The sequence below is a fragment of the Pomacea canaliculata genome, linkage group LG3 (assembly GCF_003073045.1).
Source record: "Pomacea canaliculata isolate SZHN2017 linkage group LG3, ASM307304v1, whole genome shotgun sequence".
Lineage (NCBI taxonomy): Eukaryota > Metazoa > Mollusca > Gastropoda > Architaenioglossa > Ampullariidae > Pomacea > Pomacea canaliculata.
In genome coordinates this window covers 37,380,815-37,394,377 of record NC_037592.1, presented here as the reverse complement: position 1 = coordinate 37,394,377, position 13,563 = coordinate 37,380,815, and the positions used below count along the sequence as shown (strand labels likewise).

Below are 13,563 nucleotides of genomic sequence, written 5' to 3'. Positions count from 1 at the left end.
GAGAGTACACGTGTAGATGGTATAGGATCAGCATTTATTTCAGTTTCTGAAAGCGAATTGGACTCGGGATGAGGGGTGTGCAGGCTACAGGTAAGTGCAGTGGACTGCGGTGATTACAGACGCGACGAGCAATGCCAACAGCTTGTGGGCCACGCCTATCACCTGGCTGGGTGGCAGCGTGCGGCTGTTGTGGTGGCTGCTGTCGTCGAAGCCACTAATGCAGGTGAAAGTATCGACGCGAGGACTTCCTGACAGCCAGCCATACAGCCAGCCATCAGCAGCGGCCATATTGAACATGAAATGTTTCCCCGTCAGCGAATGAGTTCACCAAAGGTCGCATGCTCCCCGTTTTTCTCGCGGTTTTAAAAATCTGTTTTCGTTAATTTTAGCACTGTCATGCGGCCTTTATTTTGTGAAGCGAAACAAATATTTTATAGTTCGTCAGCAGTGTTTCTTGCAAGCATCAGTTGCGCACACGTTTGACATGTTTGCTATTGACATCATCGATTTCATTGGCATCATCGTTAAAACAACAGCAGATGTGGGGTGTCTTTATCGTCAAACATCGTTTGGACCTTTATAGACGACACTGACCAGTCCTCGGACCTGAAGGTGGCCGGTCGATAGCTATTGTGTGTGAAAACTTGGCTTCATCCTGTTCACTAAAAGTGCAGGAAGCTCTTTAATGAGTCTGCCACGTGCGTTAGAGTAGACTGTACGGATGTCAGAGGCAGATCGTTTGCATCTCCATGCGGGCCTTCGCAAAAAAAATTATTTAGCAAAACGTTTTGTGAAACAAAATTTAAGGTCTTTAGGTCACGTGATTTTTTAACTGGATATCAATGTGTCGTGGTAGTTGAAAGCCATTATTTTCTCCCCTTCATAGGTTCTCCTATTTCCCTTCCTGTCTGTCAAATCCGCTAGTTTAATATACTTACAGGGCCCTACGTCTGACTACAGTCGTTAATCAGTTTGGTCACTCCATGGTAACACAGTATTGGTCAGAATTAAAGTAAATCGCCTTTCTCCAGTAAGTCTTCAAACGATGCTAAAGGCTTCGTTATTATGGAGACTCCTTATAGTCAAAAGACTTTGTAAAGGCGACTTGTCACCCTTCCTATCACATACAACAAAGCTTGTCAATGTGGAGGCCATTGCCTGTAAACTGTGGAGAACATCAACTGCAAAAAACGTTCGTTGTGCGTAAAACAGACATGCCAACACTGACACGTTTCAGTCCTGACACATTTATACAAGATAAACATAAGCACATGCTAAACCTGAAACACTTGCACCCAGTAAACATAAACATGCACTTCCTTTTTTTGCGAAAGGAACATTTTTGAACACGAAGCAGTCTGTTGTTGTCAGCAACGCACATCGTTGTCATACATCAACCCCATACATCAACCGGAAGTGCCACAGCAGTCCTGGGAGTACGTGGAAATTTCGCCAGTCATGGCCGCGTTTTTGGGGGGCCAGCTGAGCGTGTATGTGCTGCATGATGCTCGCCTGCTGGCATGTGCACTTCTTTTCAGGTGCTGACATTCACTGCGCTATTTTGGTAAATTTTCCGAAGTTACTAACCTTTCCTCTCCCACGGAGTTTCAATGCCGACTGAATGTCGATTGATTCGTTGTACTGTTTTCTTGCACTTACCCTCAGGTGTCTCAACACTTGTAAGTTGGTGGGTTCTACGTGCGTTTTCTAGTTATTAACCACCACCACCATACCGTCCTCTTGTTTATTTTTTTCTTTCTTGTTTTCTTTTTTTTTTTAGTCAGGACACTTTGTTCCTGTCGATCCTTCTCCACGTCCTACCTTTCCCATCCTTCCCTGCCATTTCATTGTGTTGTGCCTATCGATGTGTTGTGTATACGATGTTTTCTTACACACGTGCTGAAGGACAGTCTCGTGTACGTGACATTCATGAGAAACTTCTGGAAGACTAGTTTCCGGGAGGGGTTTTCGGCAATAGGATCTTGTATTGAAGAAAAACATTAATTGCAGCACACGCTTAAGGTCTTTGGAGACGTTCTGTAATCCTGCCAATATTTTAATCATAATACCGTGCAGTCAGAAGGTCAAAGGCAAGAACTGCCTGCGTTGTATACTGCAAATTGTGCAGATAGTTTTGTGTGCTCGTGAGTGGCCAAACGACTAGGATGCTGCAACAAATCTTTTGCAAGTGTCAGTTTATTTTTATTTTCACGTATTTCTTCTTTTTGATTTCTCTCGTGCTTTTTACTTCAGCGTCCTTCTGGGAGTGTCACACGGCCAGCCTTCAATTTCTTATACATTTTTTTTCATAATCTCTTATTTTTGTCCCACATCCATGGGAATTCTTGCTGTTTTGCCAAAGCCCAGTGATCTGTGATAATCCCGGAATGCTCAGAAGATGATCAGGACGACCGACAAGACGTACATATTTATTGTCTGTTGGAATAAACTGATTAAATCGCAAGCACTTCCCAAGTGAAATCCGACCCGAATGGCTTGGAGTTGAGAGATATGCTTCCTCGCGGCCCAATACTGTGCTTTGTTCAGTCGCTGTATTGGCGCCATTCTCAGACCAGACTGCTGTGGGAAGAGACGGAATTCTATCAGTTTGGTTTGTACAACATTCCATTTGCCAAAATCCCCTGGGGCGTTCCTTTCAGTTTTAATACAAGGACTTCTGAGGACTGTGTTCGTACCCTGTCTTTTTGCGAGCGGAGTTTGTGAAAGGGATGGAAGGAAAAGAGTATCCAAGGTTCGGTAAGGGTAGGGGTTTGAAAAAAGGGACGTAATAAACACAGTTATTGATTGTTGAATGTATGATTGCTCGAGTTTGAGTCGTTAATGGAAACTGTTCGCGTCTTTTGTTGCAGTTTGAACCGTTTCCAAGACAACGCGCCAGGAAGACGACAAGCCGTGGTCAGCCTTCTTGTGAGAAGGGGAGAAACATCAGCAACACTCTACACTCCCCCTCCCTACCACCCCGAATGTGTGGCCTTCGCGAGCGCGCACTCAGAGTAAGTGAAATTATTGCAATTTCCGCCCTCTCGGCTGCCCTCGCAAGGCTGTGATGACCGACTTTTCTTGTTCGATAAGCTTGGAGAGTGCGCGAGCGAGAGTTGTGAACCTGGAAAACTGGGCAACGTAGCGCGTGCACGTGTGTGTGTGTGTGTTTGTGTTTGTCTCGTCGCTTCGTGCGTGCGTGGTTGCATACAATCGTTAATGCATGCGTGCAATCAAGACAGCGGTATTCGAGACGCTCAGGTGGATTTATTGATCGATTGCTATAAATTGCTATTTATTCATTGATATGCCATTTTAAAATGTTGTGTCAAATAGTTTACCTTAGGTGGCAAGAAATACTAGTTCTACGATTATTTATACAAGCTAAAACTATGTTTGCACTCACTTATTTTAGAGGACGGAAAGTTGTGAAAGGTGATCATCATTGTTATAAACGGCGAACATAAAAATCTATGCAATACTTAATTTTTCACAAATCAGTCGATTTTTATAATGAATCCAATGCAATATGATCTTCTCAGCAACGCACTCCGTGTTAGGGAGGTTTAATTAGCATTGTCTCTCTTTCGTACACTGAGCGGACACGAACGGAAAACGAAATTGTAGAAAACGGCAGAAAAAACTAATGCAGGAGCAAGTTCACTTTGTTCAACAGTCTTTGGTTTGAGAAATAATGAGCAAGACTGCGAGTGTCTTTCCAAACCTTTTAATTTAAATTTTGATTTAAAATTATCCTTTCTTTGGAAATGTTAATTTTTCTCTCTGTGCAAACTTTCCTGCCTTTGGTTTTACTCGCTTGCTTTCAACGGCAAACCGCGACGCTTCTCGGGGATGTAACTCCTGCAGACCTAGCTGAGTGAAGACTGCGAAGCCAGTTACTCCTCTTTATTCTGAAACTGGATTCACGTTTCGCGCAGTTCGTAGGCGGACATAAACAGACTACAACCTTCTTCTCTCCGTGTGTGTTCTCTTGTATATGCGAGTACTTATATCTGTAGTGCGCTTGCTTGCCTGGACAATCTGCATACATGCATGCAAGATGATGCTATCATTTAATATATTTCTTTTGTACTGGGATAGGGACATATGTGATTGTGCCTGCAAATAGTAGAGGGAGGTAATCCACACCGCACTAAGATGCTATCTTCAATAATTTTAAAGCTTCTAAATTTTGCTATTAGTCTCAAATGACTCTCCTTTTTTAAAAAAAATGTTTCTTTGGTTCCATGATTGTGTTGACTGATAAGATCCTGACCTCGTCAGCGGACTGCACGAAGCACGTGAGAGAGGTTAGCTGCCTGCCAAGGGTAGTTCCTGTTTACACGACACGGTTCAGCGTACGATTGGCGACGACGGCCGTTTGGCACGTCACATTTGACGGTTCCTTGCTCGCGCGCTCCGTGCCGTTATCTACAAAGTGCAGTGTATTCGATTACTTGAGCGCTCACTTCACGTGTTCTCCCCTCCTTTACTCTTCCCCCCCCCACACACACACCACCACCTCGCTATCAGAGGCATGTTGATAGATCGAGGTCGTATGTCATGCCAGAGAAGTTCGTTTTCTGGTGCGAATAACACAGCTTGTGTTCCTTGTCATCGTGGATGATTCCTATCTGCAATACGACCTGTAGCAGTAAAGGAGTAGAAGAAGGAGTAAAGTAGTAGAACTACGGCATTCGTCACGAGAGTAAAAGCAACAAGCATCCACTATTGGATTGTTCAACTATTTTACTACGATGTAAAATCTGGACGATTGGGAAATTCTTTATTATTCATTCATAATCCTATAGTCCTTGACTGCTTCCAGCTGATCACCAGTTCATACGTGCCCAACGCAGCAGCTGACGAGGTTCGCCTCTTGCTGAGAGGTAGTCGAGGTGTCGCAACCCTACAGAGGGATGCAGTCTACCACGTCCTACACAACGTGTACCCTGTGATCAACTTGATGATGTTGCTTCGCCAGCTCCTGTCCAGCCTGTCTATTGCTGCTCTCGTTCCTGCGATCCTGATGCTCACGTCTGTTTTGAGAAAGGTGGCTCCCTTGACTTCAAAGCTGTTCATCTCCAGGTGCACTCTATTCATGCAGATCTCAGTTGGTATTGACCACGACTTTGCTTTTGTCAGTGTCAGTTTTATCCGAGCATGATGTTTGATCTTCCTTCGTTTCCTGCCTCCTAAGCCGACCTCTTTGTGCCCTTTTGCCCCCGGTAAAGGACGCTTATCCATTCGGCTATCCTCTTACCTAGTAAACCCACCTGGTGGTATCGGTGAACGTGAGTTTTAGTAGAACTATTTATTTCTATAGAATACCAGATAATGAAAACAAGTCGCCGAAACAGGCTTTTCATCAGCAACACGAGCTTGCCTCTCTTCCTCGCCCTTTCTATCGTTTACGGCGAACGTGTAAATCTTGCGCAGTTGCCGCTGTCCGACTCGCCGGCCGTCACGCACACCACGACACGAGATTCACGTGGTGTTAGCGACACCTTGACACGGCCCGGGGCCGTTTGTGTGAAAACAGCTCACTCACCGCACTCCCCTCACTCACTCACCCTCCCTCACCATGCTGAGGCCATGATGACGCACTATGTTGTTCTAAGCTACTAATCAGGGTGCATGTGCGGAGACAGTTCTGGACAAGGTGAGAGAGTGGGCAGGGGGGAGTGTCGAATGTGAATGCTACTCACGCTATTCTGTGGACAGTTCGTCCATTTCTTTTTCGCTCTGCTCCAGAATTGATATGCGAGTTTGGCGGTGGAGAGAGTGAAGGGAAGACAGCTGAAACATGGTAACATGGCCGAGGACATGATGACTACAATAATGATGATAATGATGATGCATCTTCAGAATTCTCAGGGCTGGCTCTTGCCCCTCATCCCCCACACCTTTTCCCCACCGGCCGGGCCGGACGACAACCCTTCCTTTGCCGCTCAATCTAATACTGCAGAAAGCTGTCAGGGGACATAACAAAACGGCTCGTCGCCTTCTTTCGTGTCCCCGGCTCCTTCCGCTGCGCTCTCGGCGGACAGGAAATTGAATCATTTGCATGGCCGTAGGTCTTGAAGCAACCCCGCGGTGTAGATACCTGCCGTGGAGGTGGAGGTGGGTGAAGAGGTGTGGGGAGCAAGAGGGATGGTGGGAGTATCCTGCTGACGTGATGTAGGGTGCAGTCTGAACCTTCCTGTTTCTCTTGCCGCTGTGTGGGGAGCTAAACGCCGTTCATTCCGCACAAACACGCAGGTGAAACGCCGCGCACAAGGCTACCTGAGTACGCACGCACGGACACGCATCCACGCAAGCATGCGCACACACGCACCCACATCTATGCGTTGTTTATGGCCTGTCACGTGACTGCGGCATATCCTGTCCGTCTGTGGAGATTTCTTCGTCAGGCTGCAGGACGTGAAAGGCGACCGCACGAGCGGGTGTTGGGCGTTACGTAAGTCGAGGGCTTGATAGATGACCAGGGTGTCGCCAGAGGTCCGCGAGGACGTCGCCACACCGCGTCGTGTTTCCACTTAAAGCCGCGCTGGAGCGGAGATGGAGCGCCACCATGAGCTCAGGGAGAGAACTCCGTAATTCATGGCTCGCCCTACCCCTCCGACACGCACACCAACCCTGTTCCCACACTTCCGGTGGGAGCTCGTCTGGTGGACGCGGGTGGTTCTCCAGCAAGGAACCATGTTTCTAGTGTTGCTGGGTGGGGAAGGGTGCTAGTTGCAGGACAGAGTGGCGAGTTGTTTTACTTCCTGTGTGGACTGCAAGATGAACGTGCCATACTATGACGATGAGAGTACTGTTTATTTGTTACGAGGTGAAAGTTACTGATTATCGAGAATACGACAAAGACTTACTCTCGCTCGCTACCACCGTTATTGGTTTCTTTACACTCGGCGCATGGCAGGTCGTCAATAGAAAAAAGTTTCTGAAGTTAAATCATAATGATCGATCGTAGTATGTCCGCTTCTTTATTCCTACGTTTTGGATAGGTGCGCGCGTACACACACACACACAAGTGCACATACGAACGCACGCGCACACATGAAAACGTATGGATGCTCTCATCATGAATCTAGTCATCGAGTGCTGTGCCTAAAGCATCCGTAACCACTGACCATGTTATTAATCGCTCAGGAGTGTAACGAGGTATAGGTAGAAGCTTGCGATGAGAGCACGCACACTTAGCCTAGAACCGAAGTCCATTGGTCACGAAAGTTTGCAGTTAAAAATTCCCTTAAATTAATTTTTAAAAAAACAACTTCAAAGTGCTGAGCCTTCGTGACAGACATGGAAAGTTAGAAACAGCTGAGAGACCATTTGAAGGGAGAACATCTCGAACAGATTGTCTATGTTTAGGGAGGGAGAGGGGCAGTTGTTCGAGGAATGATAATCCTGAAACAAAAGAAACAAGTACGTTATCTGCCAACGGACATTCCAGAATCCAAGGAGGCATGCTGTCAGCCCTTTCCTTTTTCTATCAACGGTGCCTGCCGACGAGTACGTTTCGTTCGAGGACAGCTACCATTCGCGAGGGCTGTTCACCTGTTCAGCGATATACATCGCAAGCTCCACAAGGTTCAGCGAGGAATATCAGGTGTCGCTTTGTCTTTCATGTGAGCAGTTTGCCCTTCTTAAGTAGTTGTGTTCGTTGTGTGTGTGTGGCTTATTTATACATGTAGTGAGCGTCCTGAGGCTGTGGCATCCCAAGCAGACTGGGTGAGGATTAGTACCATTTGAGTCATCTCCTGCATTTAGTAGTCTTGCCCAGCTTTAACATCGTCCTCTAGACTCCTTTTTGATATCCTCGATTTCTTAAGATGACATTGAGTGCTTGCACTGTAGCATTCCTGTTCTATTTTCTCACGAAAATTAATGCGAAGTTTCCCCGAGAAAGGTAGATGGATGCACGCTTGGGAAGGAGAAGCGTGGCAGGACAGCTCGGGGCGCGTGTTCGCTGACGTCGAAAGGACGAAACAAATTATTTGGGGACGTGTTTCTTCTGGACAGTTTCATCGCGTCCAGGAGCGAGGGATGGGAATCTTTTAAAAGAAGGCATAGGATTTAAGGGTTAGAGCATTAAATACTTCTTTCTTCTCCACTTCTTTTGCTTTCCTAACCTTGACAAGAGTGTGGAAGCTACTGTGCAACTTGAAGGGAGAAGACCGGCTTCACAATTAAAGTGTTAGAGGATAAGCGAGGGAGCGAAAGAAAGAGCGGGTTGGTGGAGGGGCAGGTCCCACAAATCAAGGGATAAAGGCATGCTCCGCTGACAGGTAGACAGTGAACAAATGAGAAAGCGTGGCGAAGAAAAAGGGAAGTGGAGATGGGACGACCCAAGCCAAAGTTGGATGGAAACCTGCAGTGTTTCAAGAGGGCGGTGTCCACTGTCCTATGTCCCTGCTGGATAAATAAGGGAGAGTTTCTAGAAAGTAGCACGTGGGATCTGGATTACGCACGTGCTTGTAGTTCTGGCTGCAAGATACTGCGTGAGGCGGTGGAATTTTCCAGAAGGCCAATCCAAACATCTTGCTCCTAGTTCCGTCTTTCACTTTTGCGCATCATTGCGCATGTCTGGACAGAGGATCGAAATCACTCATTTTGATTGAAAACGAAATATTTAAGAAAAAAGATTGGGTGGGGCGAGGTTCATCTTGTCTCTGGAATATGAATATTAGATTTATTTTTTATTCTCTTCAGCTGCTGAACCCTTCTGAAGGCGTTGTAGTGAAAGCGAAATGTTCAATGCGACTATTATTTTGGGGATGAAACCTAAATGGTCATCAGACTTTGCAAAAGAAAAAAAAGTTGGCCCAGTTTCTCTTCAATGTCTTCTTTCGTAGACGTGAGAATGGGTAGTTCACCCATCACCTCTTTCTGGGATATGAGCTTGTAACTTTTACATTGTAAGCTTGATGTGAGAGGTGAAGTAATGTACCGACAGCTTGATGTAACATGTGAGGTAATGTGGCAAAGAGTGACACAAGGTACACGAGGGCGTTGGTAACACAGGTCGTAGTGCGTCTGCAGTGGAGGCAATTGATGACGAGAAAATATTTGGTGTAGATATACTTAGTGACAGGGATCAGTGCTTGGTGATGTTGACAAGATAATTGAGGTGGACGTTTGCGAGAAAGCAAGCTAACCTTTATTTAATGTCTTTTTTTGCACTTTTAATCTTGGAGGTAGATTTTATTCGCTGATAACTGTGTGAAGTCGGAAAATAAGTTAAACGCGAAAGGAAACCGGAACTGTGGGACTAAGGTCACCATTAAAAAACAGGAAGTCTCTGTGACGTAACCATCCACATCTTAATTTATCGGCAAGATGGCGGTAGTCTCCCCGTGACAAGACAGCAGACACTCTTCTGGAGGTACTTTTTCCAATTGCCTTAGCTGGTCAAGAAGCAGAAAATTAAGGCTTGCGTACACTTCAGTGCAGATCATTCAGTACTGACAGAAACAGTCTAGAGATTGCGGACCAAGAGGATGAAAGGGAAAAAAATCCCCTTCTTCCATCTGGTTAAACTAATCATGCCATTATAGAAGCACGACTGCTTACGTAAGCATGCTTACGCCACAGACTGCCGGGGCTGGTGGTGGTAGTGGTAGGGGAGAGGACCACCTCCAGAGCGGCCTGCTCCCGATTAATCTCACGAGAACACGGGGCTGAGAAGGAAGGGGCCAGTCGGACTTGGGCTGGAGCCACGTGGACCGGGGGTGCGCTGAGTTGAGTGACAGGCGCGGTTACAGCGGGCTTGGAACCATCAAGCGAGGACCTGCGTCAGCGGCAATCCCACTGCTGCTTCTCGGTCACACAGCATCGACTTCAGTATGGCGAGGGTCTACAAAAAGACCTCATTATACAATGCTTCTCTTTATTTGTGTCCGTTCTCCACCACCTCCACCGTCTCCACCACTGCCACACACACCGTCTATGTTGAGCTTCTTAAGCTCCATGGGAACAAAAACTGAAGTCAGTGTCTAAAAATAATTTTAATGTCGTGGCAGTATTTTGCGTGTGTGTTGAGCTTAGGGGAGTGATGACGATGTAAGAACAGCTTCACTCGCAGACTTTTCTCCTCTGTGTTTGAGACAGCGAAAGAGATCGTTTGTGTAATTTTCTCTCTTCACACACAAACACAATTCTACCAAACCATCACTTATCTCTTGCCACGGCTTATCATGACAGTAATCCACGAATTATTTGGAACGATGATAAAGGATGGTTTATTTACTTTCCCTTAGTAGCAATTTTATACTGTGGGAGGGAGGGAGAGGAAGCGCGAGGAAACCAGAGTACCTGAGTAAAACCTCGACAACCAGTCTTGTGAACAAGTCTGTCATCCAGGGACACGTTAGCCCTGGAGACTGAACCCTTGACATAAGGCGATGATGATGCTGATGATGATGGTGAGCGCTTCTAAAGCCCAACACATCGATGGTTAATGACTCACTGGCTTTACTGGTAACAAGCTCTTCACCTGCTGTACTGCTAGCACATCCACATGTCCACTGCCAGGACATCCACACGTGAGCTTTCCTGTCAGTGAAAAGAGTGTGACACGCGTCCCAACCAACTAACCCACCCATCCACAACATTCTCACTGCCACATTTCACACCCGCAACTGTCCTCGCCAGGCACCTCGAGATGGTATCCCAGGAGTGAGTGAAACAGTAGTTTCCGAGGATGGGGAAGGCACTGTCCTCACAAAGTTACCTCCCTAGCTACCCCACACTCGTGCTCGCTGTGTGCGTGTGTGTGTGTGACTGCGTGTGCGTGTGCATGTGCGTGTGGTGAGCTGTACGGAAAGTGGTGCTGAGGTGACAGGAGACTGAGGAGGCAGGGTGGGGAGCTGACGATGAGTCCTGTGCACGCATGGTTGTCTTGGAGAGGGTGCAATCTCATTTCCGGAAGCTCCCTGCACCCAAGCATGAGGACCGCTGTCCCTGGGGAGCGAGAGCATCGCGCGGTGTAAATCTTGGAATGAATTATCACCTCGCCCTTTAGTGCGGTACAGGAGGGGGGAGCTTTCTTTTTCCCTTCACTATCATCGTCTGTCAGTCATGTTTCCTCTCTGCCCATCATTAGCTCGGCTGAGCAGCCTGAATGTGCTGCTGCACGGAAATGTCCTCCGCCGCCAGGGACTACCTGAGTGACGTGTGTGAACTGGAGCAACAGGCAGCTCGCGGCCGTCACACAGGTTAACACTTGGCCACACAGACCTCGGGGGTGGGGCCGGCACATCTGTTGGGGTGCAGACAGTCACTCGCTTACAGAGACTTGGGGACCACACTAAGCAGTGGTTCTTTGGTTAAAGGGTTGGGGTTCATGATTTCAAGTAGTTTGGTGATTGACTGTGTGTTCCACCGAAGAAGGTCAGTTCTTTTTATAGTGGAAATGACCAGCGAGGATCTCTCTCTCGGAAAGCATAACTGTGTTGCAAAAAGATAGATAAGCAGAGAGTGTGCTTTGATACAAATACAAATGCCTGATGATCATACAACAGAAAAATGTTTGTGTCAGATGGTTACAGATATTTCTAGTGGATTTGACTAGAAGGAAAATGTTCATTCTTGTCTATTCGGTTTTACTACTCTGCTTTGCTTGGTTATTATGCTTGAATCTTACCAGTGTCATTATGATGTAGTCCATGATATTAAAATGTTAAAATTAAGCGTCTTTTTCTTCCCATCTCTCCTACTGTTCTACTAGCAGTTTGTACAGTGCTCTCATCCTCCTTCCTCACTCCCTCCACCACCACACACGCGTGCACATACATCATCGTCATAACGACAGCCCTCGTTACAATATTATTTATTATGTTTATTTATTTTTTTATTCTTCCTGTCTTTAACCTGCTCCCACCAGCAGGCAGTTGTATTCACAACGCCTTTCCACCTGTCATACAGAGAACATAAGGCCTAAGAAACAGGAATGCAGTAACGAACTTGGCATTCTGACTAGCCTCCCCTGGCGTGGGCATGGCATCCTTGGCTTGTGCGCATGCGCGACTGCCAGGCGCCGCAACTCGTGTCGTTCATCTCCCCTTGCTTGTCCAGTTCGCTCTGCGCTGCAATATCTTTCCAGGCGCGGCTCCCACCTCAGTTCCTACCCGTCTCTTCCAAACTCGGGGCCGCGATATTCCCACAATTTACTTTGGGCCGCATGTTGACCCACCCAGACAACGGCGTGTCGCCTTATCTTTAATGGCTGAACTGGCCTCTGATGCCAGTGCCCCTGTGGGGGTAGTGAGGGGCAGAAATCGCCGTCAATAAAAAGGTCCTGGTAGCGCGATTTGGTCTAGCACAGCCACTCGAGTGTGTTTTGTGACTGTACATTCCACTTGTCACCAGGGAAAGAGCCAACAAAAGAGAAAGAGCGGTTCTGCTCGCTCTTCATCTGTCCGCCATCTTTGTAGCAGCATTGTGGGAGGTTGGCGAGCTGAGGATATGGAAGACAGCTGTTGGGGCAACAGCCTGCAAGCATTTGCATGTCAAAGCGACCAGCAGGAGCGAACGTGCACACACACGTACAGACTAACTGTCAAAACGATAGCAACATAGGGGAGGGATGAGAGAATACTGCACAGTGCCTAGACACTACTAAACGTGTTAAAACATCGACTGTCTTAAATTTGAGCTTTTGGTTTATTGATAAATGTGTAGATAAGCAGCTAAATACAACACATATTTTAAATCTGTGTGTAGGTGTGTGTGAAGGGACTGATAGAACTATTGCTTGATGGCTGGATATTCTCGTGGGTGGGTGTGTGTGTTTGAGGGCAGATGGAGGGAATGAGTGAGACTAGTACCGGTCTGGATGTGTGCATACACATATATTCACATGCTTTTTTAACAATTTCAATTTCGCTCTGCACCTGACGTGGGTCCTGTTAAGCTAACAAAAATATAATTATGTAGCAAAACACCAAGTGCGCATGGAGATAATTAATACCAGCAACAGCACCCAACATCAATCTAACTTTTATAATGCATGAGGAAGAAGAAGAGTACAAGCTGCGGGGTAGAGAAAGGTTAAGTCAGATATTACCGCCATTAATAATGTGTGTGTGTGTGTGTGTGTGTGTGTGAGTGTTTATGTGAGGGTTTGCGACTGTGTGTATGTGTGCGAGCGCGCCTGCGTTTTTGTGCATATGTGAATACATGTGTATTCAATTACTTGGATGCGGCATTCAGTTATCTACCTATTCGCGAAGGTTACTGCTGTTATTATTGCATCTACGCAGTCACTTCTACTAACCACTAGTCTACTGTTCCACTGCCATATCTTAACGACTGCTGTATCGTGTACATCTAGCACAATATTAATCTCCTGCACCCTGTTATTGCATCGGTGTTACATCACAATAATGTTTCTCTTTCTAGTATTTGTCATCTAAGTCATTGCTGGACTAACATTCTTGTGAATGGAGCAAAATGCGTTCCGCACGCTTAAAATAATTTTCATGATTGTCACTATCGGAAATATTGTTCCTTTAGCAGCTTTTTGCTGGTGTTAAATGTGCGTGATGAAATGTCGAT

At 46.5% G+C, this 13,563-nt stretch overlaps 1 long non-coding RNA gene across 2 annotated transcripts in view; it reads left to right on the top strand.

The window, feature by feature from the left end:
* The window catches only part of LOC112560862, a 99,245-nt gene that overhangs the window by 40,463 nt on the left and 45,219 nt on the right, over positions 1-13,563 (top strand). For both annotated transcript variants that reach the window (XR_003098611.1, XR_003098612.1), the window contains exon 3: positions 2,871-3,014. This is a non-coding gene — a long non-coding RNA (uncharacterized LOC112560862). The remainder of the gene's footprint in view (positions 1-2,870; positions 3,015-13,563) is intronic.